This window comes from Bactrocera tryoni, chromosome 3 (genome assembly GCF_016617805.1).
Source record: "Bactrocera tryoni isolate S06 chromosome 3, CSIRO_BtryS06_freeze2, whole genome shotgun sequence".
Classification (NCBI taxonomy): Eukaryota; Metazoa; Arthropoda; class Insecta; order Diptera; family Tephritidae; genus Bactrocera; species Bactrocera tryoni.
In genome coordinates this window covers 57,561,090-57,570,438 of record NC_052501.1, presented here as the reverse complement: position 1 = coordinate 57,570,438, position 9,349 = coordinate 57,561,090, and the positions used below count along the sequence as shown (strand labels likewise).

Genomic DNA, 9,349 nt, shown 5'->3' with positions numbered 1-9,349 from the left:
AAATTTGCCTCACAAGAAATCTCTCAGAATAGGGCTGTTAAACAAAACACAAAATTTTGTAATTTTGGTTTGTTTTCATTTTCATCTGTCAATATGAACTTTATCGTTATTGCCAACTACTTTTTGTTGGAAAAATCATAGCTATTGTGAATGAAAAAAAGCGATGAACTGGCAATGCCTCTAGTTCAATATACAAGCTATGATAGCTTATGACAAGCCAACATAATTATGTCTTCCATCCAAAATAAGTTCATAGCTTAATTTGCTGGTCAAATAAAACACGTCTTTAATCAATTCAATGGCAGCTTTCATTTTAAAAGTTGCAGTGTGGGACCACTATCGGTGCTGCTACACTGCCACTGAAAGAAAGAGAAATCAGTTTGTATATAGGAAGTTGATTGTCAAATGTTGATAATGACGAAACTAATGGTGACCATTCTGCGAAAAGAGCTAATGTGTCAACGATGTTGGTGGTGTTGGGTCAGTTACCTTCTTGAAATATAATTCAGGTGAGTTGTTAGATATTTTCCATATAAAAACTATTATTTGTAAAATTCTGTATGAAGAAAAGCCCCAAAGGGCTTGTAAAATACAAGCACAAGTACTCAGAAATTTACTCGATTTAAAAATGTATACCTATAGGTATATACATACATATACAGTTATAAGATTCTGATAAATTGGATTTAGAACTCTAAATGATATGTACAAAAGTGTCCTAAGAAGCATCCAAGATATGTATATGAAATTTATTTGGAAATTAATAACAGTATTTGATACGCTTATACTTGAAATCGAAAAAACAGGTGGCATATGTATGTACATATGAAAATCAAATCACTGACACAATTACAGACATAATAGACAAGAAATGGGCCTTAGGCTTTCTATCCAACTAATTATTTTTATACTCTTGCAACCTATAGAATATTATATAGTTATATATAATTATATATATATACATATATATATATATATATAGTTTTGTTCACCTAACAGTTGTACATATCACATAAAACTAAGCGAGGTAGATATAGGGTTCTAAATATATGTACATATATAAAAATGATCAGGATGACGAGAAAAGTTGAAACCCGGTTGACTGTCTGTCTGTCCGTCCGTCCGCTTGTGCAAGCCATAATTTGAGTAACAATTGAAATACCTTGATAAAACTTTTATTTATTTTTATTTTATTTATAATAATTCATATAACAAAAAGAGTTTTATTATATAAATACATAAACGCAGCACTAGCTACGAGGCCTTCAGCCGATCTATTGATAAAACTTACTATGTGCGTTCCCCAGTACAAAAAAAATTACGAGTTCGTTGATAGGCGTAATCCGACCACTACCACGCCCACAAATCGCCATTAACCGAAAACATTTAAAGTGCCATAACTAAGCACACAATTAAGACATAAAATTCGTATTTGATAAAGAGGATCGCAGTAGCAAAGAACACTTGTGGACAAAAATTTTTGGAAAAGTGATTGTGGCCCCGCCCTCGCACAAATTTAATGTATATACATATGTATGTATCTCCTAAGCCTACAACCAAATTTGCTGAGGGCAAATCTTATAAGAACTTCTACCGATAGTGTGAAAATGGATGAAATCAGAGGATAACCCCCATGTAACGGTACTGTTAAAAACTACTAAAAGGGCGATAAATCAATAACTAAAAACGCCAGAGATATTACATTCTATCACCGAGATGGTATGAGAGAGCTTTATGGGAGTCGTTGAGAAAATCGGACGACGGGCGTGACACCGACCACTTTTCTACTCGACTTACACTTCTGCTCTCTGACAGCACTCGTCAACAGAGAAATTGGTTTTCGGGAAGTGTCACAGCGGAGAGAAAACACACTGCCCACCTAGCAACGTTACGACCGACCACAAAACGTGCAGAATGGGATAGATACCGAGAGTTGAAGAGGGAAACGAGACACATTGGCAGATAAAAAAAAGAGAGAGGCCGAGATTCGTCAGTATGAAGAGCTTGACAAGCTGGCCAACAGGGGTAATGCTCGAAAATTCAACTAGCAAATGCGACGACTAACAGAAGGTTTAAGACCGGAGCATACTCTTGTAGAATCCCCAGAGGTGGTCTAGTAACCAATGCCCAGAGCATATTAATATTATGAAGGGAACACTTCTCCAGACTGCTGAATGGTAGTGAAAGCTTAAATGTGAAACCGATTCCCCAATCGATGACAATGGAACAGACGATCCATTGCCCGACCATGAAGAGCTTCAAATAGCAATTACCCGTCAAAAAGAAGACAACAGAACAACAAAGCGGCGGGGCCGATGGATTGCCGTCCATGCTATTCAAACACGTCGGCGAAGAACTGATAGGGAGAATGCATCAGCTTCTTCATAAAATATGGTCGGACGAAAGCATGCCAAACAATTGGAGTTTAAGTGTGCTCTGCCTAATCCACAAAATGGGAGATCCCACAGTCTGCACCAACTACCGTGGGATAAGTCTCCTAAACAACGCATATAAGGTTCTATCAAGCGTATTGTCTGAAAGATTAAAGCCGATTGTCAATAAACTCATTCGAACTCATCAGTGTGGCTTTAGAGCTGGAAAATCAACAACCGAGATATTCACCAAACGCCAAATCTTGGGAAATACCCTTGAAATGAGAATCCACACTCACCACCTCTTCGTCGATTTCAAAGCTGCTTTTGACATCATGAAAAGCAGCTGCTTTTGTGCCGCGATGTCTGAATTTGGTATCCCCGCAAACCTAATACCAAAAGCTCCATCAGCCGTTCAATACCAAACGAGGTTTCAGACAAGGCGACTGCTATCTAGACATTAGTTCTGCTTTCCCTAAACTGGATAACAAAAGCAAAGCAAACGGGTCTGGCAGTGCACGAGGGAAGACAAAATGTATCCTGTCATCAAAAACACAGTTGTCGCACCCGCACTTCGAAGTTGTAGATAATTTCGGCTATCTAAGAACAGGTGCTACTTTGGACTGAGTAGACAATTGAGAAGTAAAGTCCTCTCTCGCCAAACAAAAATCAAACTCTATAAGTCACACATAATTCTCGTCCTGCTATATGGTGCAGAGGCATGGACGATGACAACATCTGATGAGTCGACGTTACGAGTTTTCGAGAGAAAAGTTCTGCGAAAGATTTACATATGGTCCTTTCCGCGTGTGAAATATACGACGACATTGACATAGTTCAGAGAATTAAAAGACAGCGGCTGCGCTTGCTAGGTCATGTCGTACGTATGGACGAAGACTGTCCAGCTCTGAGAGTATTCAACGGAATACCAGCAGGGCGAAGCAGAGGAAGAGGAAGATCTCCACTCCGTTGGAAAGACCTGGAGGAGAGGGACTTGGCTTCGGTTAGAGTTTCCAATTGGCGCCAAGTTGCGAAAAGAAGAAACGACTGGTGTGCTGCTGTTAACTCGGCAATAATCGCGTAAACGGTGTCTAAGGCAGTAAAGAAGAAACAGAGGAAGTTTTAAGTTTACTTTTGAGAGCACTTAATTTTCTTATTCATTACTTTTCGGTCGTCAGTATACAGTACATAGTCCTGCCAACAGATTCAAACAGTTAGATCAACCATTGACGACACTGGCCGAACCAAAAATATTTTAAGACTAATATATAAATAAGGCATTCGGCAGGTCATGTTCTCCAGCCGTTGATCGCGTGTCACAGAAAAAGCCGTTTGCTTCTGTTGAGTTTCAAGCGCTTTGTCAGAAGATGACCAGTCCATCAGGAAGCCTTCGATGTGAGGATCATCTGGAATAAGTCTTTACATTGACACCCTTAATATAATTTTCAGATTTCTTTCTGTCGAAAACTGTAGAAAATTGAAAAACCTAAAATAAATAAAACAAAAATTTTAAGCCGGTTTGTACTTTATTTCACTTCAGTGGTTTCGGACTCTAGACAGTACTTTTGATCGCCCGCTAAAAAATTGTGTTCATGTATGTGCATGTACCACTCCGCTAGCGAATAAGAAGATAATGAGCCTACGTAAAAGGGCAAACCACGAGTAATCTAGCGCAGACATTAATACAAGGTGCGTTCCAAAGTAAACTTTTTGAATCTAGGCCCCCTAGTTTTTTTTCGTTTTTTTTTTATAGAAGGGGGAAGCATTGAAAGCCGAAGTGCGGAACTTTAATCCGCTAAACCTAACCTACTCCCAACTCAAGACTCTCCCACGGAACCATAGGTATTACTTCGTGGGAGGGACAGGACGTTTATGTCTCCTCTATTGCGCAGACGCCTAGTCTGTTGAAAATATCTTAGTTTTGTCATTATGAATGCTGACACTTATCTAACAGCTTTCCATTTATCAGTCGACTGTCACATGAGTGTCGTTAGATTATCGACCGTAAAACTGCCCCCTGGTGGCGTCATCTAAGAATATGTCGACTGGTGCGTTCGAATCTGCTATCTTTATCGATTGTCCAGTGAGAACCTTTCTTCAAATGGAAGTGAAGTTATTTCGTTTTAAGTGTCAGTATGTTTGTGCTATCCGTGCGAAAATGAGCTTCAAACAAAGAGTCAACATTAAATTTTATTTTAAAATTGGTAAAACTTTTACCGAAACGTTTCAAATGATGAAACAAGTTTATGGCGATGATTGCCTATCCCGTAGCAGAGTGCATGAGTAGTTTCAACGTTTTCAAAGTGGTCGTGAGGACATAAATGACGATCAACATGTGGGCCAATCAAAATGCGTGATCACCGGAAATTCTATCAAAACTGTGCGTCACTGTCATTGAAATTCATAGAAATGGAATCGAACATCTCTATTCTATTCTACCTTGGAGTTTTGAAGCATTTGGTGCGTCGTATTCGACGTGTTCGGCTCGAATATCGTGAAAATGAAAGTTGGCGTTTGTTGCACGATAATGCGCCGTCTTATCGATCGACGCTTGTGACCGATTTTTGACCAAAAATCACATGTTAACTATTAACCACTCCCTGCACTCACCTGATATGGTACCGTGCGACTTCGTTATTTTTCATTTGCATTTGCCCATAAAAGGAAAGCGTTATGCCGACGTAGAGGTAATTCAAAAGGCTTGCATCGGTATACTGGCGGCCATACCGGCCGACGAGCTAAAACACTCGTTCGAAATGCTTTTGGACCGTGCAAAAGCTATATTGAAGCAGAAGAAGACTATTTTGAATAAAATAATTTGATTTCACCGAAAAACCATTTGTTCCGTTTTTTTTTAAGTTCTGTTTACTTTGGAAAGCAAATGAGTTGTTGTCATCTAACATTCCCTTCTCCTTGAACTCCATGCTCCGACATGGCCTCTTGTACGCAAACTTTCTTTGCGCGGCTAAATGACTATGGTAGGTAAATTGATATACACTACGGTGTCATGTTTTCATAGCTTTAAATGCAATAGGATTGCGTAAAAGACAAGAAATAAAGCACTTAATGTGATTATGCTCAAAAATGTTATGTTTTATCAAAAGAAAATAAGATATTTAGTTCATGTGCAGAGATGTTTATCGCGGACAAAAAATGTTATGTATAGTACATATTAACCTGAAATTGGGAATCCAACATGCGACCAAACGACGTAATTTGGGTTATATTTTTTTATGTTGATCGAGAAGTATTTAGGCTCGTTTTCCATTCAAAAACTTAGGAGTTTAATGGATCAGGTGGTGGGACGAATTATAGCAATTTTATTTTACTACCAGCAAAAACAATTTGATAAATTCACCGCTGTATTTTAAAGCTCTCACTGGTCATAATTGCAGATAATAGAGATAGATATAAGGTTATTTATATAGAAATGATCAGGGTGAGGAGAAAAGTTGAACTCCGGTTTAGTGGAGCGCCGTAAGGTTTATACCTCGGAATCCAGGGCCAGTCAATGAATCTTTACAAAACTTTGGAAATGTGTTTTTAATAATACTTATATAGAAAATGTTAAAAAAAATATTTTGTGCGGCTGTTGAGTGTTGTTAATGCGGGCCCTAACAGAATAGTACATGTGGCAACGTGCTAGGCTTAATACGTAGCTGTTGTTGTTCGCTCCAAAAAAAAATAATTTCTAATTATTGTTTATTTACAATTAATATATGCATATATTATTGTGCAGTGAGCGTGATAAAAATTAATAACTGAACAATACTGAGTTTTACAAAGTTTGAAAATAGTGGCAATAATAGAAACATTTGTTTTTTATTTATATTACATGCTTTTCAAAACAATAGTGAATACTCAATCGTATATTTTATAATAGATCGATTTTGAAAGTTAGAAAATTTAATAATATAAATCATTCATTATAATATAACGGTTAGTTATTAATAATAGTAATATTTGTTGTTACAGCCTCGTATAAAAATGGGTGAACCATCGAATAGTGATAATATAAGTAATGATTGCCTCATTTGTGACAAAATCGGATGTAGTTCTGAATTAATCTCTGAACTAGGAGATACTATAAAAGTCACTAGAGGAATATCAACACTGAAAGCTGCTTCTGCGGAAAGAGCGGATGGACTTTCTCAGTATTTAAAAACTCGCGAATTTGTATACGTGCATTCAGTATGCAGACAAAAATATATCAATAAAGGGTGTATTAATTCTTATTTAAAAAAAAAAAACACCACACCAGCATGCTCTCCACCTAAAAAAACTTCGAGCGGTTACTTCAATTGATTTTGATTGGAAAAATATGTGCTTTTTTTGTGAAAAAGAAGCGGATGAATTGAAGGAAAAAAGAAAATCCAAATCTTCAAGACACCAAATCAGCTACGTAACTACTTCTGATTTCAAGAAAATGATATTAAATTTGATAAGTGAAGAGAGAAGTGACAATATGCAATATCCATAAAAGAATTGTAGGCGTGCTAGATTTAGCAGCTCAGGAAGCTAAGTATCACGCGGATTGTTATATGCGTTTAAAAAATACCGTAAAACAGACCCAGAGAGACAAAAGAATTCATCCAGTCGCAATACAAGTAAATGCAGCAATGGAGCAGATTTTAAAATATATTGATGAAAACGATAACTGTCAGTTTTCACTGGCAGAATCAAAAAGTATTGTAACATTTGACCATATTCCTGACGATAAAACAATAAAAATGAGGTTGGCGAATCATTATGAGGATAATATTGTATTCTCCAGTAAATTTGGATCCAATACAATAATATGTTTTAAAAAACAACAAGACGAAATAAAAAAAAAATCGAGTCCGTGCAAGCTGCAACTTGTGTGAAAATTGAGATATCTTAATGAAAAATTGTATGCAGGTTTCTTAGCACAAAAGAAAGTTCGAGTTAGTGGATAGGCGTAATCGGACTACTGCCACGCCCACAAATCGCCATTAACCGAAATCCTATAAAGTGCTATAACTAAGCCCCAAATTAAGATATAAAACCAATATTTGGCACAGTGGATCGCAGTAGGAAGGGACACCTGTAGGAAAACATTTTGGAAGAGTGGGCGTGGGCCCGCCCTCTAATAAGTTTAATGTGCATATCTCTTAAACCGCTTAAGCTACAACAACCAAATTCTCTCAGCGCGAATAGTACAAAAACTGGATGAAACTGACTGGAGCTTTGTGGGAGCCGGTGTAAAAATTGGACGATGGGCGTAGCATCGCCCACTTTTTGGTAAAATCCCATATCTTGGGACCCGACTAATCGATTTCGACAAAATTTAGTACGTGTATTTTTTTATATTATTACGTCACTTTGTGAAAATGAGTGAAATAGGGCAATAACCACGCCTACTTCCCATTTAATTCAATTTTAAATTCCATTTGATTCGTTCAGTTTCTAGTACGCAAATCAAGAAGCAATAAATATAACGGGATTAAACTTTGCACGAATAATTAGTGTATGCCACCCTATGACCAAAAATTGTTCAAAGCCAACAAAAACTGTTCACGCCCCTAGGTACCAAATATTTAGACCCCGATACCTACAGTTGACTTTTGTTAGAAAATATCGGTCAATGCCTGAGGTATATAATTGAAATTCAGGGACAGTACTTCTCTGACAATGATATATCGGTGTGTCCAAAATGAGTTGAATCGGACCAATACTTCCCTTAGTCCCCATATATCTAATATAGAAGTAATCGAACTTTCTGGTGATTTTTTACCGCATATATCGGCCAATAAGTGTGTTATCTCAATGAAAATGAGCTAGCGTGTTTTAATCATAGCAGTGTATCTTTGTGCGAAAAAAATTTGAGCGAAACTTGACTTACCCCCCATATCAGTAATATCGAACATCCGACTGACTTTACTCTCTGTGATTAGTAAATAACTAATGTGTAGTATGTGACATGTTACCAACATGTAGTGTAGGGTTGAATATATAAAATTTGGTCGATACTCCCCGGTACCACCGTTAAGTATTACGTCGGGAGGATGGTTGAGAGACACCTATGCGTGCGTGATGGTCAAAATCATTCAGTTACAAATTGCATGTAGTTGGCTCTACCTTTGTTGGTCTAATAACCTCCCTCGTACATTGTTCGTCGCCAACCTTTCCCGTCACGCCAATGTTAGTGTGTTTGAGTCGTGGTTGTTTACATTATCAGCTCTATTCTCCGTTTGCTGCACGCTGGCACGTTGGGATTTTATAACCCTGCCTGCAACTTCGTAAGCAGTTTTCCACTTCTCTACTGATTCGACCATTTGGTTTACCAAGTTATCGGGAGTTGGGTCTTCACCGAACGCATTTTTTAAGTATTGCCTCTCATGATTATATTATATTTCGGCCAATAGAAGAATATGTGTTCCACATTTTCGACAGAATCGCCTCAGCAATAATCACATGTGTTATTATTTTCGTGTCCGAATCGTTTCAAATATGCTTTGAAGCAGCCATGTCCTGTGAGGATTTGAGTTAGGTGGAAATCTACCTCACCGTGCGGTCTATTTAGCCATGGTTCAACGTTGGGAATCAGTCGGAATGTCCACCGCCCGTTTCTGCTTTCCTCCCAGCTTTTTTGCCAGTGATTCACCGTCTATGCGGTAACTTGTCATTTGTAAAGCATTGAATCTCCTTGGCCAAGAGGTCTAAAGTGTGTAAGCGCGAAATTACTAGGGCAGCGTCTTCCGATACTGTGCGGAACGCAGAGCATACGCAAGTGACATACATATATCAAAAACGGCGATATGATTTTATTTCGAGGGTTTTTCCCCATATTGGGCGTCGAACAGCGCGACTGACTTTAGTGCACCAGCTAATAGTCGTCTTATAATGGGTTGTCAAAAAAGTCTTGAGGTATTTTTATTGAATTTTTTTTTATTGAAATTGAAATGAAGTTTTGATGACTCATGCCCAGCTCTTGACCGATGCTAAGGCTGCTACTA

General features: G+C 37.9%; 1 long non-coding RNA gene across 1 annotated transcript; it reads left to right on the top strand.

Annotated features, from left to right (window-relative positions):
* The first annotated feature begins 253 nt into the window (after positions 1-253).
* Positions 254-6,947, top strand: LOC120771930. Its single transcript, XR_005705010.1, has 2 exons — positions 254-509; positions 6,348-6,947. It is a non-coding gene; the product is annotated as an uncharacterized LOC120771930 (long non-coding RNA).
* The last annotated feature ends 2,402 nt before the right edge of the window (positions 6,948-9,349 follow it).